The sequence below is a fragment of the Hyperoodon ampullatus genome (assembly GCF_949752795.1).
Source record: "Hyperoodon ampullatus genome assembly, chromosome: 1".
Classification (NCBI taxonomy): domain Eukaryota; kingdom Metazoa; phylum Chordata; class Mammalia; order Artiodactyla; family Ziphiidae; genus Hyperoodon; species Hyperoodon ampullatus.
In genome coordinates this window covers 217,857,991-217,872,181 of record NC_136914.1, presented here as the reverse complement: position 1 = coordinate 217,872,181, position 14,191 = coordinate 217,857,991, and the positions used below count along the sequence as shown (strand labels likewise).

At 44.1% G+C, this 14,191-nt stretch overlaps 1 long non-coding RNA gene across 1 annotated transcript in view; it reads right to left on the bottom strand.

Annotated features, from left to right (window-relative positions):
• Window positions 1-450: 450 nt before the first annotated feature.
• LOC307058997 overlaps window positions 451-14,191 on the bottom strand; it is a 43,641-nt gene continuing 29,900 nt past the window's right edge. Inside the window, exon 3 of the long non-coding RNA XR_013811107.1 lies at window positions 451-522. This is a non-coding gene — a long non-coding RNA (uncharacterized lncRNA). The remainder of the gene's footprint in view (window positions 523-14,191) is intronic.

The window sequence follows — 14,191 nt, the reverse complement described above, 5'->3', positions numbered from 1 at the left end:
TTAAAAACCTTAACAAAGCCAAGAAACAGGTAATTGGACTATTTGTTATATCAGTATTTTCTGATTGGCAAACTTAAGAACATATTCCATAACCTCTAAAAGCATACATTTTGAGCTTCCCTGGTGGTGCAGTGGTTAAGAAACCACCTGCCAATGCAGGGGACATGGGTCTGAGCCCTGGTCCAGGAAGATCCCACATGCCGTGGAACAACTAAGCCTGTGTGCCACAACTACTAAGCCCACGTGCCACAATTACTGAAGCCCACGTGCCTAGAGCCTGTGCTCCACAACAAGAGAAGCCACTGCAATGAGAAGCCCACGCACCACAACGAAGAGTAGCCCCCGCTCGCCACAACTAAAGAAAAGCCCGCGTACAGCAATGAAGACCCAACACAACCAAAAATAAATAAATAAATAAACAAACAAAAAAAGAGCATACATTTTTTCATAGCGCAATTTCTCTTTAATGTGGTACAAGACGTGTGTTTAAGAAACCCAAACATCGTTAGTTTCCCTCTTGGTCTGCAAGAAGACAAAAAGTAGGTAAATTTAGATTTGTTTGATATGTAACTGCTAATTTTTTTTTAAAGCCAGTTAAATAGAGCTCTTTACAAATTAACCACAGACAGACACATATTGAGACATACGTACAACCAGACAGAGATCTCATTGTTTTATCTTTTTACATTTCATGAATTAGGCATTGCAATTAAACTTATTAGTTTATGAATAACAGTCAGAATAACAGTCAGATTTACAAACTCAATTTTAAAAGGTTTCTTTTTCTTCCCCCCTTTTTTTGGCTTGAAGTTTTACTAATTAACCCAAGGCTGAAGCCCCAGGCAAAGTGGCCTGTGTTTGTATTTCAAGGACACGATAAGAGTTAACCTCAAGCTTTTTCCTAGGCATATTTTTGTTCTCTCAGGGTCAGAATTCTGAAAACAGCATTTTATCAAGCTAGCTTTCTCTAACTGCATATACAAAAAGAATCAGTTTTGAAATTTCAAAGAGTTTTTATGTTGATCGGTTTTCTCAGGAGTCTAAAGAACACTGTTGCCATACATTGGTTTTAAAAAAATCATCTTTCTTTTTCTTTAGTCATAATTTTATAGCTAAAATTGTTTTAATGAATTGAACCTGAATTTCCCATTTTACACAAGACCACAAAGATACCGATCACACAGATGGAATACACACACCCCAAAAGACAGATCTATCACAAATCCTCTTCAGAGGATGACCTGTATGGAGGCCCAAACAAACACTTCCCCAACACAAATGGTCCTCAATGGTAGACAGATGTCAGAACCAATTGGAATTGTCTTCCCTGAAAAGTACTAAACTCTTAACTCATTTGGATATGTTTTTAAATGAGGTTTTTTTCCTTTCATCTATCAAAGTCCTCCATATCTTTCAGTGATGTCACCCTGACTAATCATCAATGAATTGATAGTTTATCAAGCCAAAAATCAATGAATAGTAATAGAAATGGAGGAAGGGAGTGAAAAATGACTAGTTACCTATTTATTCATTCACGCCAGCAAACATTTGAGGGCCAGTCTCTAGGACTATAATGATGGATGAAATGTCAGCTCAGCCCCTTTTGTGGAGGTGAGAACCCCATGAACAGTTAAATCATAGCACAAAATGGTAAATGTTATTGCAGAGAATAAGATGTTCTCAGAGGTCAAAAGACAGAGAAATCAACCCAGACTGGTGGACATTTATGTTGGGGAAAAAAATTTAATCATTAATATACATGCATGATACAGAACTCAAAATGTACCGAAGGATACTGTATTCATTTGCCAGGGCTGCTGTAACAAAGTACCACAGACTAGTTGGTTTAAAACAATGCAAATGCATTGTCTCATAGTTTTGGAAGCTAGAAGTCCAAGATCAAGGTGTCTGCAGGGGTGGTACCTTCTGAGAACCACAAGGGAAAAAAATCTGTTCCCATGTCTCTCTCCTGGCTTCTAGCGGTTTTCTGAGAATCACTTCAATCTCTGCCTTCATCTTCACCATGTTCTCCCTGTGTGCCTGTCTGTTTCCAAATTTCCCCTTTGTATAAGGATACATGGCTCATTGGATTAGGGGCCCACACTACTCCTGTAATGACTTCATGTTAACTAATTACCTCTGCAATGACCCTATTACCAAATAAGGTCTCATTTTGAGATACTGAGGGTGAGGACTTCAACAAATGAATTTTGTGGGTCACAATTCAACCCATAACAGTACTCAGAAAAAAATAAATCTCCTTTCCTCTCATGTTCCCAAGCCTCCCAGGTCCCTGCTCCCAGGTGCCCGCAACCAGTAATCCCAGGTTACTGGGTATTCTGCCATGCATTTCTTGGCATGTATGTGCATACTTCCCATACACAAATACTAGCACATCACGTGCACTGGCATCCTCTTTACTCTTTTCACTTAATACCCTGTGAAATTTTCCATATCAGTCCACACAGACCTTCTTTATTCCCTTAAGTGGCAATACAATAGTCTATAATTTATTTAACTGGTCCTCTCTTAATAAACATTTAGATAGTTCCCAGCCTTCTGCTTTTACAAACAATGCCACAATGTATATTCTCTGACACACATCATTTTGCATGAATGTACAAGTACATCTATTAATACCTGGAGGTGAAAGTGCTTGGTCATTGAACCAGTGCATTTAAAAAATTTGAGATGTTTTACCAAATTGCTCTCCAAAGAGGTCAGAAAAGGTCAGCCTTGCACGAGCCGTGTTCACAGTGCCTGATTCCCCATAATCTTACCAGACTGTGTACCTAACTTCCTGATCTTTGCCAATCTGATATATTCGCTTTGTATTTTTAATTTGCATTTCTATTATTACGAGCATAATTGAGCATCTTTTCATCTGTTTAAGAGACATTTGGTATTCCCTTTCTTTGAAAAGCCTGTAGCTATCCTTTGCCCATTTTTCTGCTGAAACTGAGGAGGAATGAAAAGGATTTTTACAGAAGCAGAAAGATGGAATTTTAAAGGGGCATCAGATAATTGTGGGGCACATGAAGATGAGGACTGGCCCTGAAGGATGGCTTGAAGAACTACCACCTCTCCAGCTGTTTGAGATTTCTTCCTTCTCCAGCCTAAGAAAGAGTCTGCTCAGGAGCCAAGGGGAAGCCTGGAAACTAGATTCTAGGTTTAGAATTGCACATTTAAGCTTGGTCTGGGAGTTGTCTGAGAAAGCACTGGGCCCCTCCTTTGAGCCTGGTTTATCTCCAGGGGGCTGATCAAAGTTGGTGGGGGCCGGGAGGGGGCATAAGAGGTGGGAGCTTGTTGCTTGAATTCGGAACAGGTTTAAGAGAAAGGTGAGGCTTGAAACAGGTACATAAGCCCGAAAAAGACAGTCAGAGACCAGGTTCAGAAATTCCTCCCTAGGCCACAGCATGCTTTTGTGTTGTTCTTTTGTTCTTTCTTCACCGGCTAGGGCTGTGCTGAGTTCAAACTCAAACGAACAGCCAGTTCTGTCTCAATCTGTCATTATCTTGGAAGGTGTAACTGAGTATGTCTGAAGAGCTGTTTTCAGAACAGAGAAAGGATCCGGGTTATGCTTCTGGTTTCTCTGCAGCCGCGTGTTTTGCACTCTGGGGATTAAGCAGATGTTGGTCACACATCCCCTATTGTTTCCAGAAGGTGCATAGGGTTGCTTCCAGAGGGTCTATCAAGTCTTGCTGTTCTATTCTTCCATTGTTTGGGGATTTATGGAACACCTCCTGACAATAATCCCTGAGCTTGGCCCTGTGGGAAGATACAGACATGCAAGAGCTGACCTGTGGGGCTTCCCTGGTGGCGCAGTGGTTGAGAGTCCGCTTGCCAATGCAGGGGACACGGGTTCGTGCCCCAGTCCAGGAAGATCCCACATGCTGCGGGGTGGCTGGGCCCGTGAGCCATGGCTGCTGAGCCTGTGCGTCTGGAGCCTGTGCGCCGCAACAGGAGAGGCCACAACAGTGAGAGACCCGTGTACCGCTAAAAAAAAAAAAAAAAAAAAAAAGAGCCGACCTGTGCCTTCCAGGATGGTAGACTCTAGTTAGGGAAATAAGGCTACTGTGATGGTTAATTGTATGTGTCAACTTGGCTGGGCCATGGTGCCCAGATACTTGGTCAAACATTATTTTGGATGTTTATGTAAAGATGTATTTTGGATGAGATGAAGTTTTAAAAATAGTGGACTTTGAGTTAAGCAGATTGCCCTCCATAATGTGAGTGGATCTCATCTAATCCTCGAAGGCCTTAATCAGAACAAAAACTGATATCCTCTGAGCAAAAGGGAGTTCTGCCAGCAGACTGCCTTTGGACTTGGACTAAAACTCTTTCCTGGGTGCCCCACCCGCTGGCCTATCCTGAAGCTTTTGGACTTGCCCTTCCGCAATTGTGTGAATCAATTCCTTAAAATAAATATTTCCTTCTCTCTCCATCTCTCCTCTGCCTTGTGATAGATAGATAGATAGACAGAATCTGTTGTTTCTCTTTCTCTGGAGAACCCTGACTAATACAACTACTAGTGAGTTGTGTGACCCTCAAGGCAGTATCTGACTTAGCACAAGCTGAGAGAGATGCTGAGGGGAGGGAGGAAGGTGGGCCTCAGCCGTCAGGGAGGCCTTGAGCAGGAACTGGAGAGTTGAGCAGGATTCTGAAGCAAGGACAAGTTTGAATAAGTGGAAGAGGGAGGAAGGGCCTTCTGGGAGGGGAAAGAGCAAGAGGAAAGCTGGGCCTAAGCAGGGGAATGATCCCAGAGCCACAGGTGCTCCTGGCTCCAGGTACCTTCCACACTGCAGTTGTCAGAGTTGCAACTGGACCTTGTTAGTAGAAGTATGTGTTTAATGTCTGACTCCCTCTTAGGCCATAACCTAGTGTTTTTTAAGCATACATATTCCCCATGCCTACCTAAATTGTTACCACAAGTTGGTGCTGAAGAAATTTATTCATGGAGTGAATGTATTCACTTTGTCCTTGTATTGAATTATAATCTATGGAAGAATGAATTCCCAACCTTGTTCCAAAAGGGGTCAAGAAATTGGCGATGATGGTTAAGAGAATTACTTTTTCCCAATAGGGAAATAATTTTATTACTTTCTTTCCAAAAAAGATACTCATAAACAATTCAGACAATGCAGAAAAATAGAAAATAGAACATCTGTAGTCCTGCTGCCCAGAGATGAGATGGAAATGAAATAACATTAAATCATCGTTAACTGCCGAAATAATGCCATTTGCAGCAACATGGATGGACTTGGAGATTGTCATACTGAGTGAAGTAAGTCAGACAGAGAAAGACAAATATCATATGCTATTGCTTATATGTGGAATATAAAAAATGGTACAAATGGACTTACAGAGAAATAGAATCACAGATGCAGAAAACAAACTTATGGTTACCAGAGGTGAAAGGGGGGAGGGATGAATTGGGAGATTAGGATTGACATACACACACGACTAGATATAAAATAACTAATAAGGACCTGCTTTATAGCACAGGGAACTCTACTCAGTACTCCGTAATGGCCTATATGGGAAAAGAATCTAAAAAAGAGGGGATGGGCTTCCCTGGTGGCGCAGTGGTTGAGAGTCCGCCTGCCGATGCAGGGGATGCGGGTTCGTGCCCCAGTCTGGGAAGATCCCACATGCCGTGGGGCAGCTGGGCCCGTGAGCCATGGCCGCTGAGCCTGCGCGTCCGGAGCCTGTGCTCCACAACGGGAGAGGCCACAACAGTGAGAGGCCCGCGTACCGCAAAAAATAAATAAATAAAAAAAATAAAAAATAAAAAAAAATAAAAAAGAGGGGATATATGTATAACTGATTCACTTTGCTGTACACCTGAAACTGACACAACATTGTAAATCAACTATACACCAATAAAATTTTTTTTTAAATCATGGTTAACTGTAGAATGTGATATGTTATTATTGCCACGTTGTCAGATCTCTCCTTGCTCTTGAACCAGGACCGTCATATTTATTAAGCACCTACTGCTGTGTGTTAGGGACTGAAATACAAAGGTAAAGTAGAGAGACACAGGGTTTCCTTGCCTTCCGGGAGGGTTGAGCAGATTCGAGAGAGTCTCACAGAATCAAAGCTTTTCCCAACTTGGGTGTTTCTGTACCACCTCTTGGCCGCTGGACACATGGTCTTTAGTTGTTGCTGTGCTTGAAATACACATTTTCCTTTCCCCTTCCGAGGCTGTGGAGAACAAATCTCTCAGGGCATTTCTCTGGACCCATTCCCATTTTATACAAAATAGGTTGTTAAATTTGAAGGGCCCTTTTCATTTTTTCTGTGGATCCCTCTGGCAACTCAGCTTCTTTAGTTTTATGATTTTGGGGGTTATTGTTTGTGTTTAAAGATCACATTCTTCACCCTGACAGGCCAAACTGGTTTAGTTTTTATCACTCTTCACTCACAAAAAGAAGCATTATTCTCAGTAAATAGAGAGGAATAATTAGCAGCATTCCCATTGTTTATGTTTGGATTTTTTAGTGTTATTTTTTAAGTACATAAATAATATACAAGATATACCAGGGCTTCCCTGGTGGCGCAGTGGTTGAGAGTCCGCCTGCCGATGCAGGCGACGCGGGTTTGTGCCCCGGTCCGGGAGGATCCCACATGCCGCGGAGTGGCTGGGCCCGTGAGCCATGGCCGCTGGGCCTGCGCGTCCGGAGCCTGTGCCCCGCAGCGGGAGAGGCCACAACAGTGAGAGGCCCGCGTAACGCAAAAAAAAAAAAAAAAAAAAAAAAGATATACCATTGTTTGAAAATGTGTTTTAAATTTTAAACTCAAGTATAAATGAAACATTTCATCCAGTGTCTTAATCTGTTCTTTCTCTGCATTCTTTAGGGTTGTTCTCACACAGTGGAGGCTAGAGCTTAACCCACTTGTACCTGGGAAAAATCTATTATGATTTTCCAAAATGTCTCTGTTTCCCAGATTAATTTTATTCACTTTACCCACCCAGCTATCCTGTACTGTTGATCGGCCACAAGTTTCCAAGACCTACTTGGGAAGTGGAGCAGGCAGTGTTTGCCTTTGTGGCATCTACGACATGGTGAGGCAGCCTGCACCCTCTGGGACAGGCCTGGTAGCACCCTAGGAGTCCATACAGCATTCCTTGCCCACAGCGCTAGGCTGGTAAATGTGCATTTGAAAGTCGGGCAAAGCATATGCTAGTTATTAACAGCTCACTGTCCGTGCCAATAGCAGGCAGGTCCCAAAGACAAGGGAGGCCAAGCTGTGCTCACTCTGGACTCAGTTACCAACCTCATGTGGGAGAGGAGGCCAGCAGTTAGGTTTCTTTCTCTTTTTCTTTCTTGTTCGTGTAAAAAGCAGAACTAGATTTTGTGATTAGAATTTAAAGATTTTTATCGTTTTCTCTGTAATTACACAAGCAATTTATATACACTCTGTAAAAGTTGGAAAATACAGAAGTCACAGAAGAAAATGAAGGTCTCACACATGGATGGGAACTTTTCTTTTCCTTAATATTTATTTAGGCCACACTGGGTCTTAGTTGCAGCACGCAGGATCTTCTTCACCGCAGCGTGCGGGATCTAGTTCCCTGACCAGGTATGGAACCCGGGCCCCCTGCATTGGGAGCACAGTCTTACCCACTGGACCACCAGGGAAGTCCCTGGATGGGAACTTTTAAGGAGACGGGATTAAGATTGAGATGGGGAAGAACGTGCTCACAGTTCGGAGTGAGCTCTTGGTCACTGGCAGTGTTAACAAGGAAGGGGACTGAATGACCAGCCTCTAAAGGGCCTTCCTGCTCTGATTCTGACAGGAAAACCTGTCCTCAGCCTGCTGGGTTTTAAACAGTGTGTCCTTTTTCCCCACCATTGCCCCAGAGAGCAAAAGAAGGCAAAGTGAATCAAGGCTCTGCAGAGTGGCACTTGCAGAAGAGGGTTAGTTCCCTGGGAATGCCACATCTGTCCGTTCATTCATTCACAACTCTGTAAATATTTATTGAGTGGTTACTATGGACAGGGCACCACACCAAGCTCAGGGGATTTTCCGTGAACAACACAAACTCTAGACCATGGGCATGAAAGTTGTACGGATAAGAATTTAGTCACAATTGTTAACACCAAGAAGGAACAGCCATCCTAGCCAGAAAGTTGGGAAGGCATCTTTGAGGAAGTCACACATCAACTGGCCCTTGTTGGATGAATAGGAGTTAGCTGGACAGAGGAGCCATTCTTCAGTATGTGTGAAGGTCTGTGTTAACCAGCAAGGCCTCTCTAGTGTGTGGGATCTTATCCCAAGGGCAATGGGAGTCATTTGCAGAATTTTAAGCCATGAGTGACATGATCAGATTTGTGTTTTTAGGAAATCGTTTAGCTGCCATGTGGAGAATGCCTCGTAGGAAAGCAAGATTGGAGGTCTTGGGACTACTTAAGAGGCCAACATGAACATCTAAGTGAGAGATGGTATGGCTGGGACTAGAATGGGGATAATATTAATGAAGATTAGGTTTTATTGAATGTATAACTAAGTGCCAGGCACCTGCATGATTTCATTCAATCCTCACAAACACCTATAAAGTAGGTATCATTATTTTTGTTGTTTTATAGAGAATGCCGAGGCTCAGAGAGTTTAAGAAATTTGCTCAAGGTCACACAGTTGGTGAATGGAGAGTCAGGATTTCAACCTGGGCACTCTGGGTCCAAAGCCTGTAGGCTTAATTACCATATGTACTAGAAAGAAATAGATAAGGTTCAAAATATACTTAGGAGTAAGAAATAACAGAACTTGGTGATTGATTGGATGGTTTCTTCCATGAATCCAACCAGATGATTGGTGCCATTTTTTTTTTTTTTTTTTTTTGGTGGTATGTGGGCCTCTCACTGTTGTGGCCTCTCCCGTTGCGGAGCACAGGCTCCGGACGCACAGGCCCAGCGGCCATGGCTCACGGGCCCAGCCGCTCCGCGGCATGTGGGATCTTCCCAGACCGGGGCACGAACCCGCTTCCCCTGCATCGGCAGGCGGACTCTCAACCACTGCGCCACCAGGGAAGCCCGATTGGTGCCATTTATTATGATTGGGACAGCTAACTCAAAACAAAAAAAATTTATAGGTACAGCTTAATGGGAGAAAAGTTGCAGATCAATTAATTTATACTAGGGTAATAATGACAGCATATACTTATATGGAGCTATATGCCATATGTTCATAATCTTTCATGAGGATTAATTCATTCTGTTTGAATGTTTGTGTCCCCCCCCAAAAAAAATTCATATGTTGAAATCTTAACCCCCACAGATGATGGTAGTAGTAGGTGGGGTCTTTGGGAGGTGCTTAAGTCATGAGGGTAGAGCTCTCATGAATGGGATCAGTGCCTTATGAAAGAGATTCCAGAGAGATCCCTGACCATCTTCCACCACGTGAGGACAAAGTGAGAAGGCACCAGCTGTGAACAATGGAGAGGGCTTCCCCCAGAACGGATCATACTGGCTCCTTCATGTTGGACTCCAGCCTCCAGAACTGTGAGAAATAAATTTGTTCATGTAAGCTACCCAGTCTGTTATTTTGTTAGAGCAGCCCAAACAGACTAAGACCATTCTTATTTCACAGATGAGAAACAGAGGTGCAGAGACCTCAAGTCACTTACCCAAGGTCACAGAGTAGAAAGTGTCAGAGCCAGGACATCAGCCCAGGCAGGCTGGCTGCCGAGGCAGGCTCTTAACCATGGGCCATGCGGCTTCCAGGAGCTTCTGCAGCATAATGGTTCCCCTATGCAGGACCAGGCTTCATCAAAGCAACCACAGAGTGAAAGCCCCGACGTAAAATTGGCCCATGGACATTTAAATAATAAAACCTGTGACTAGCATCTTTGGACTTTGCTCACTTACATAGGAATTGTGAGTCTGCTGTAAGCTGCTTATTGGTAGGGCCTGAACTGCTAAAAAGGGTTATTTTCCAAATATTATTTTCTGAATTGGTTGGGAGGTTTTTTGGTAGGAGGATGACAAGTTATTTGATGAGGAGTCCACAGGGAGACTTTTCGCAGGCTTCTGACGACATCTTTTCATTATGCAGATGTGGCCTTCTTGGTGCTGAAAAAACTTTGCTTAATTTGGATGCCTGTGGAATTATATTTGGCTGCTATTAAAGGAAACCAGCGGAGGGGCAGTCATTAGTTCCTCACAAGAACGGATGTCTCTGCGTAATGGAGACTACAGCTTTCCTCAAATCATACACAACCCCCTGTGATCTAGAACCTGAAGGGGATGGATGCGCGTGTGTTTAAACAAGCCTTCGAAGGAAGCCTCAGCCCCTGGAGCCACCCACAGGAGTCCTCATTCCTGTTTCAGAACCTTCGAGAACTTCCCACCACTCTCGGGGAACAACCCAAACTCTTCACTGAGCCGCCAAACCCACCGCAGGGTCGCCCCAGCCAACCTTGCCAGCTTTCCTCCCCTTCACCCCACCTGCCGGTCCCACTACAGAGTCTCACCTCCCCACAAAATATCCTATACGGGTTCCTTCCTGACAGAAATGCCCTTCTCCCTTCTCTTCATCTGGATCCTATCCATCTCATCCTTCAAGACCCTGGCAGAAGGGTCTTCTTAGAAAACTTTCCCCACCTGACCCAGGTACTACTAGTATACTTTATTATACACAACTTATAATTATTTGGTTATGGGCGTCTTCCTCGTTAAACAGAGAGGCCAAGGATCAACTTATTTGTACTTATTTTTCTTCTTTCTCCCCATCTGTGGCCCATCTGTCCAGCACAGTGCCTGGTGAGCAATAGCCATACTGGGCAGACTATGCTTCTTGAGCTCTGACCCCACCTCCTCCCAATCTCATCTTAGCAAGACTATCCTGACCACGGACTAAACTCTACGCTAAAGTCTCTATGTTTTGGACCATGTGAACCTTAACTCCCCTAAATGTCTGGGCTAGGAGTGGGTCCCCAGAAGCCAACTCAATGTCTGGTATGTGACCTGCAATGACCTGGGAAAAAAAGATGAACTGAACCCGCAAGCTTTGCTTTTAGGAACGTGAAGTAAGAAACATAGAAATAACTGGCAGAAGACAGAGGTGTGACTGAGTCACATGAAGGGCAGAGAACAAGAGTGAAGACTTAAGGATGTCTGCTACCTAAGTGTCCAGAGCTGTCTTGGCTCCAGGATACCCTCTAGCTCTTGTCTCAGGGAGGCCTGGCTGTGGCCACTGTTCTTGATTTCTGAGCTCCAGTTTCCCTTCGTGGTAGCCAGCCTCCAAGATGGCCCCATGACCATCCCCTCCTGGTACTTGCCTTTGTATAGTCCCCTCCCACATTGAATAAGGCTGACTCATGTGACCAATAGGATATTGCAAAAGAGAGGGTGTGTGACTTCCAGGATAGAACATAAAAGATATGGATGATTCTGCCTTAGTCTCCTGAATCACTCCCTCTGGGGGAAGCCAGTCACCATGTTGAGAAGACACTCAAGCAGCTTTGTGGAGAGGTCCTTATGGAGAGGAGCTGAGGCCTCCCACCAGCAACCAGCACCAACTTGTGAGTGAGTCACCTGGGAAGTGTATCCTCCTGCCCCAGTCAAGCCCTTGGCAGACATTTTGACTGCGTGCAACACTGAGCTGAAACCTCCAGCTAAGCTGCTCCCAAATTTCTGACCCACAGACACTGTGTGAGATAATAAGTGTTTGCTGTTGTTTTAAGCCACAAAAAGTGGTAATATGTTATACAGTGATAGACAACTAATACCGCTTTTTGTTTCTTACAATAAAAATTCCTTGTAGGGACTTCCCTGCTGGTCCAGTGGTTAAGAACCTGAGTTCCAATACAGGGGACGCAGGTTGGATGCCTGGTTGGGGAACTAAGATCCCACATGCCGTGGGGCAACTAAGCCCATGTGCCACAACTAGAGAGCCCAAGTGCCGCAACTACTGGGGCCACGTGTTCTGGAGCCCATGCGCCACAACTAGAGAGAAGCCCACACGCTGCAACAAAAGATCCCGCGTGCCGCAACTAAGACCCGACACAGCCAAAAAATAAATAAATAATTTTTAAAAATCCCTTGTATTGGCTTGTGTGTAAATACTCACTATTTACTCACTGCTACCTTGTGTGGTTGGTAGGTTCTCATCCACATTCTAGGGACATTTTATGCCCTAGGATTAGCATCTGCTCCACTGAAAGCCTAGAAGAGATATAATACATCTCTCTGTATTGTTTATACCAATGACATGTTACTTAGGTTTGGTGTGTTAGTTTTCAAAGAGCATTTTATATACATCTCATCTGATCCTCTTAGCAACTGACATGGGTGTGTAATTCTATTGAATACATTTCAGATATAACTACCACTATAGATTAACTTTACATTGAAAACTTTTGCATTACTACATGGATAAAGCACTTTTTGCAATTCTTTCACATACATTCAGGATCTATAGGTTTGTTAATTCAACAAATATTTACTGACTTCCTACTATGTGTAAGGAGTTAGAAAACATATAGAAAGGAATCAGAATTTAATCTTGCCTTCAGAGAATTTACAGTCTAGCAGGAGCATTAAAACGTGTATATAAATAACTAAAATACCATGTAGAAACTTCTAAAGCCCTAACACCTGGAACTGAGCACTGGCCTTCTCCTGAGGATTACACTAAAAGCTTTAAATGGATAATCTTCCCTACTTGGATGTGATATCTATGGGGGCGGGGTGGGGGGGGAATTTGTCCTTAACTCTAACACCCGTGACAGTATTTGTCACAGAGTAAATATTTCTTTAGTGAATGTCACTGAGTCCTCACAACCTTATGAAAAAGGCAGAGTAGCAGAATGGTTAGTGCATAGATTGTAGAATCAGTCTCCAGAATTTGGATCACTCCTACTTGCAGGGGAGTGATCTTGGAGAAGTTACTGACCCTCTCCACTACTCAGTTTCCGGACAGGAAGAGTGAGGATAATCATAGGTATCTGGTTATATTACCTAATCATATTATCTCACGGAGTTATCCTGAGGCTCACGTGAGACAATTCATGTAAAATACTTGGAACAGTGCCTGACACATGATAAGCTCTAAAATGTTAACTCCTGTTACTGTCACTGCCATGATCCCCATTTTACAGACAAAGAAATGGAGGCTTGGAGATGTTTAGCAAGCAGGGGTACATGCTTTTAACTGTATCACTCTAATAATTCCATAAAAGGTGGTAAAGGAAGGTAGTCTGAGATTAGTGTCAGAACATTTTCTTGTAAAGATAAAGGAGAGTGAGTTCACATCTCAAGACGATGATCAAATTAGCAGCGCACCTCTTCTGAAAACACCTGTTCTAAACCAAGGTCAACTGGATTCTGGCCAGAAGTTACTTTGACTACTTCCCCTCTCAGACAGTTGGTTATTTCTGGCAGAGAAGCCCCCCTGGGGATCCCGTGGCTGGAGAAGCCATTTTTGCACGACTCACCAGGCAGTTCATAGCACAGCTTAGAAACACCAAGGGAGAGCAGGACTACTAATCATGCTGTCTGCTGATGTAAACTCTATCTGGATACAGCAACATTTTAAAATAACCTCAAATACAATTACCACCCTGAGGAGAGGGGCTGGTTGAACGACTAGAGAAATATCATTCAGATGGTTCATTAGCTCATTACAGCACTCCACAAACCGTGTATGCAAGGCAGCAGCTCTGGGGCTGGGTCACAGGGCTGAGCTCAGGGGCCGGAGGGAGGCTCAGCCCTCTCTTCTGGTGCCAGCACCAGGAGGCGGCGTTCCTGATTGACAAAGAGGGACTCTTCCCTCCTTGCTGTCTCCCTAGCACTGGTGGGAAGGTGGTAGGGGAGGCCCAGAGATACTTCCACGCCAGGCCATGGGGCTTCAAAAGGTCTATTCCTCTCCATGGCTGCTCCCTGCACTCGTAACCCAAGACAGACCCTCGCAGAGCTTGGACGGGGCAAGCAGGTGGCGGGCCACTCATTTAGTTAATGAATCTGTTGTCTCTGCTGTCTTGAGCTCTGTGTGGAAGAATCCTGGGGAGAAAAGGGCACCTGCTGCCCTACCACCTGGGGAGCACCTGCCAATCTTTCAGTCAGAACAACCTGAATTCTCACTACACGGCACAGGGGTAGCCACGCAGAAGCAGGGCCAGTTGCGTTGCTACCATAGATGGGGGATGAAAAACTTGTTTAAAGTTGTGAAAAGTGTTTGCAAAGCA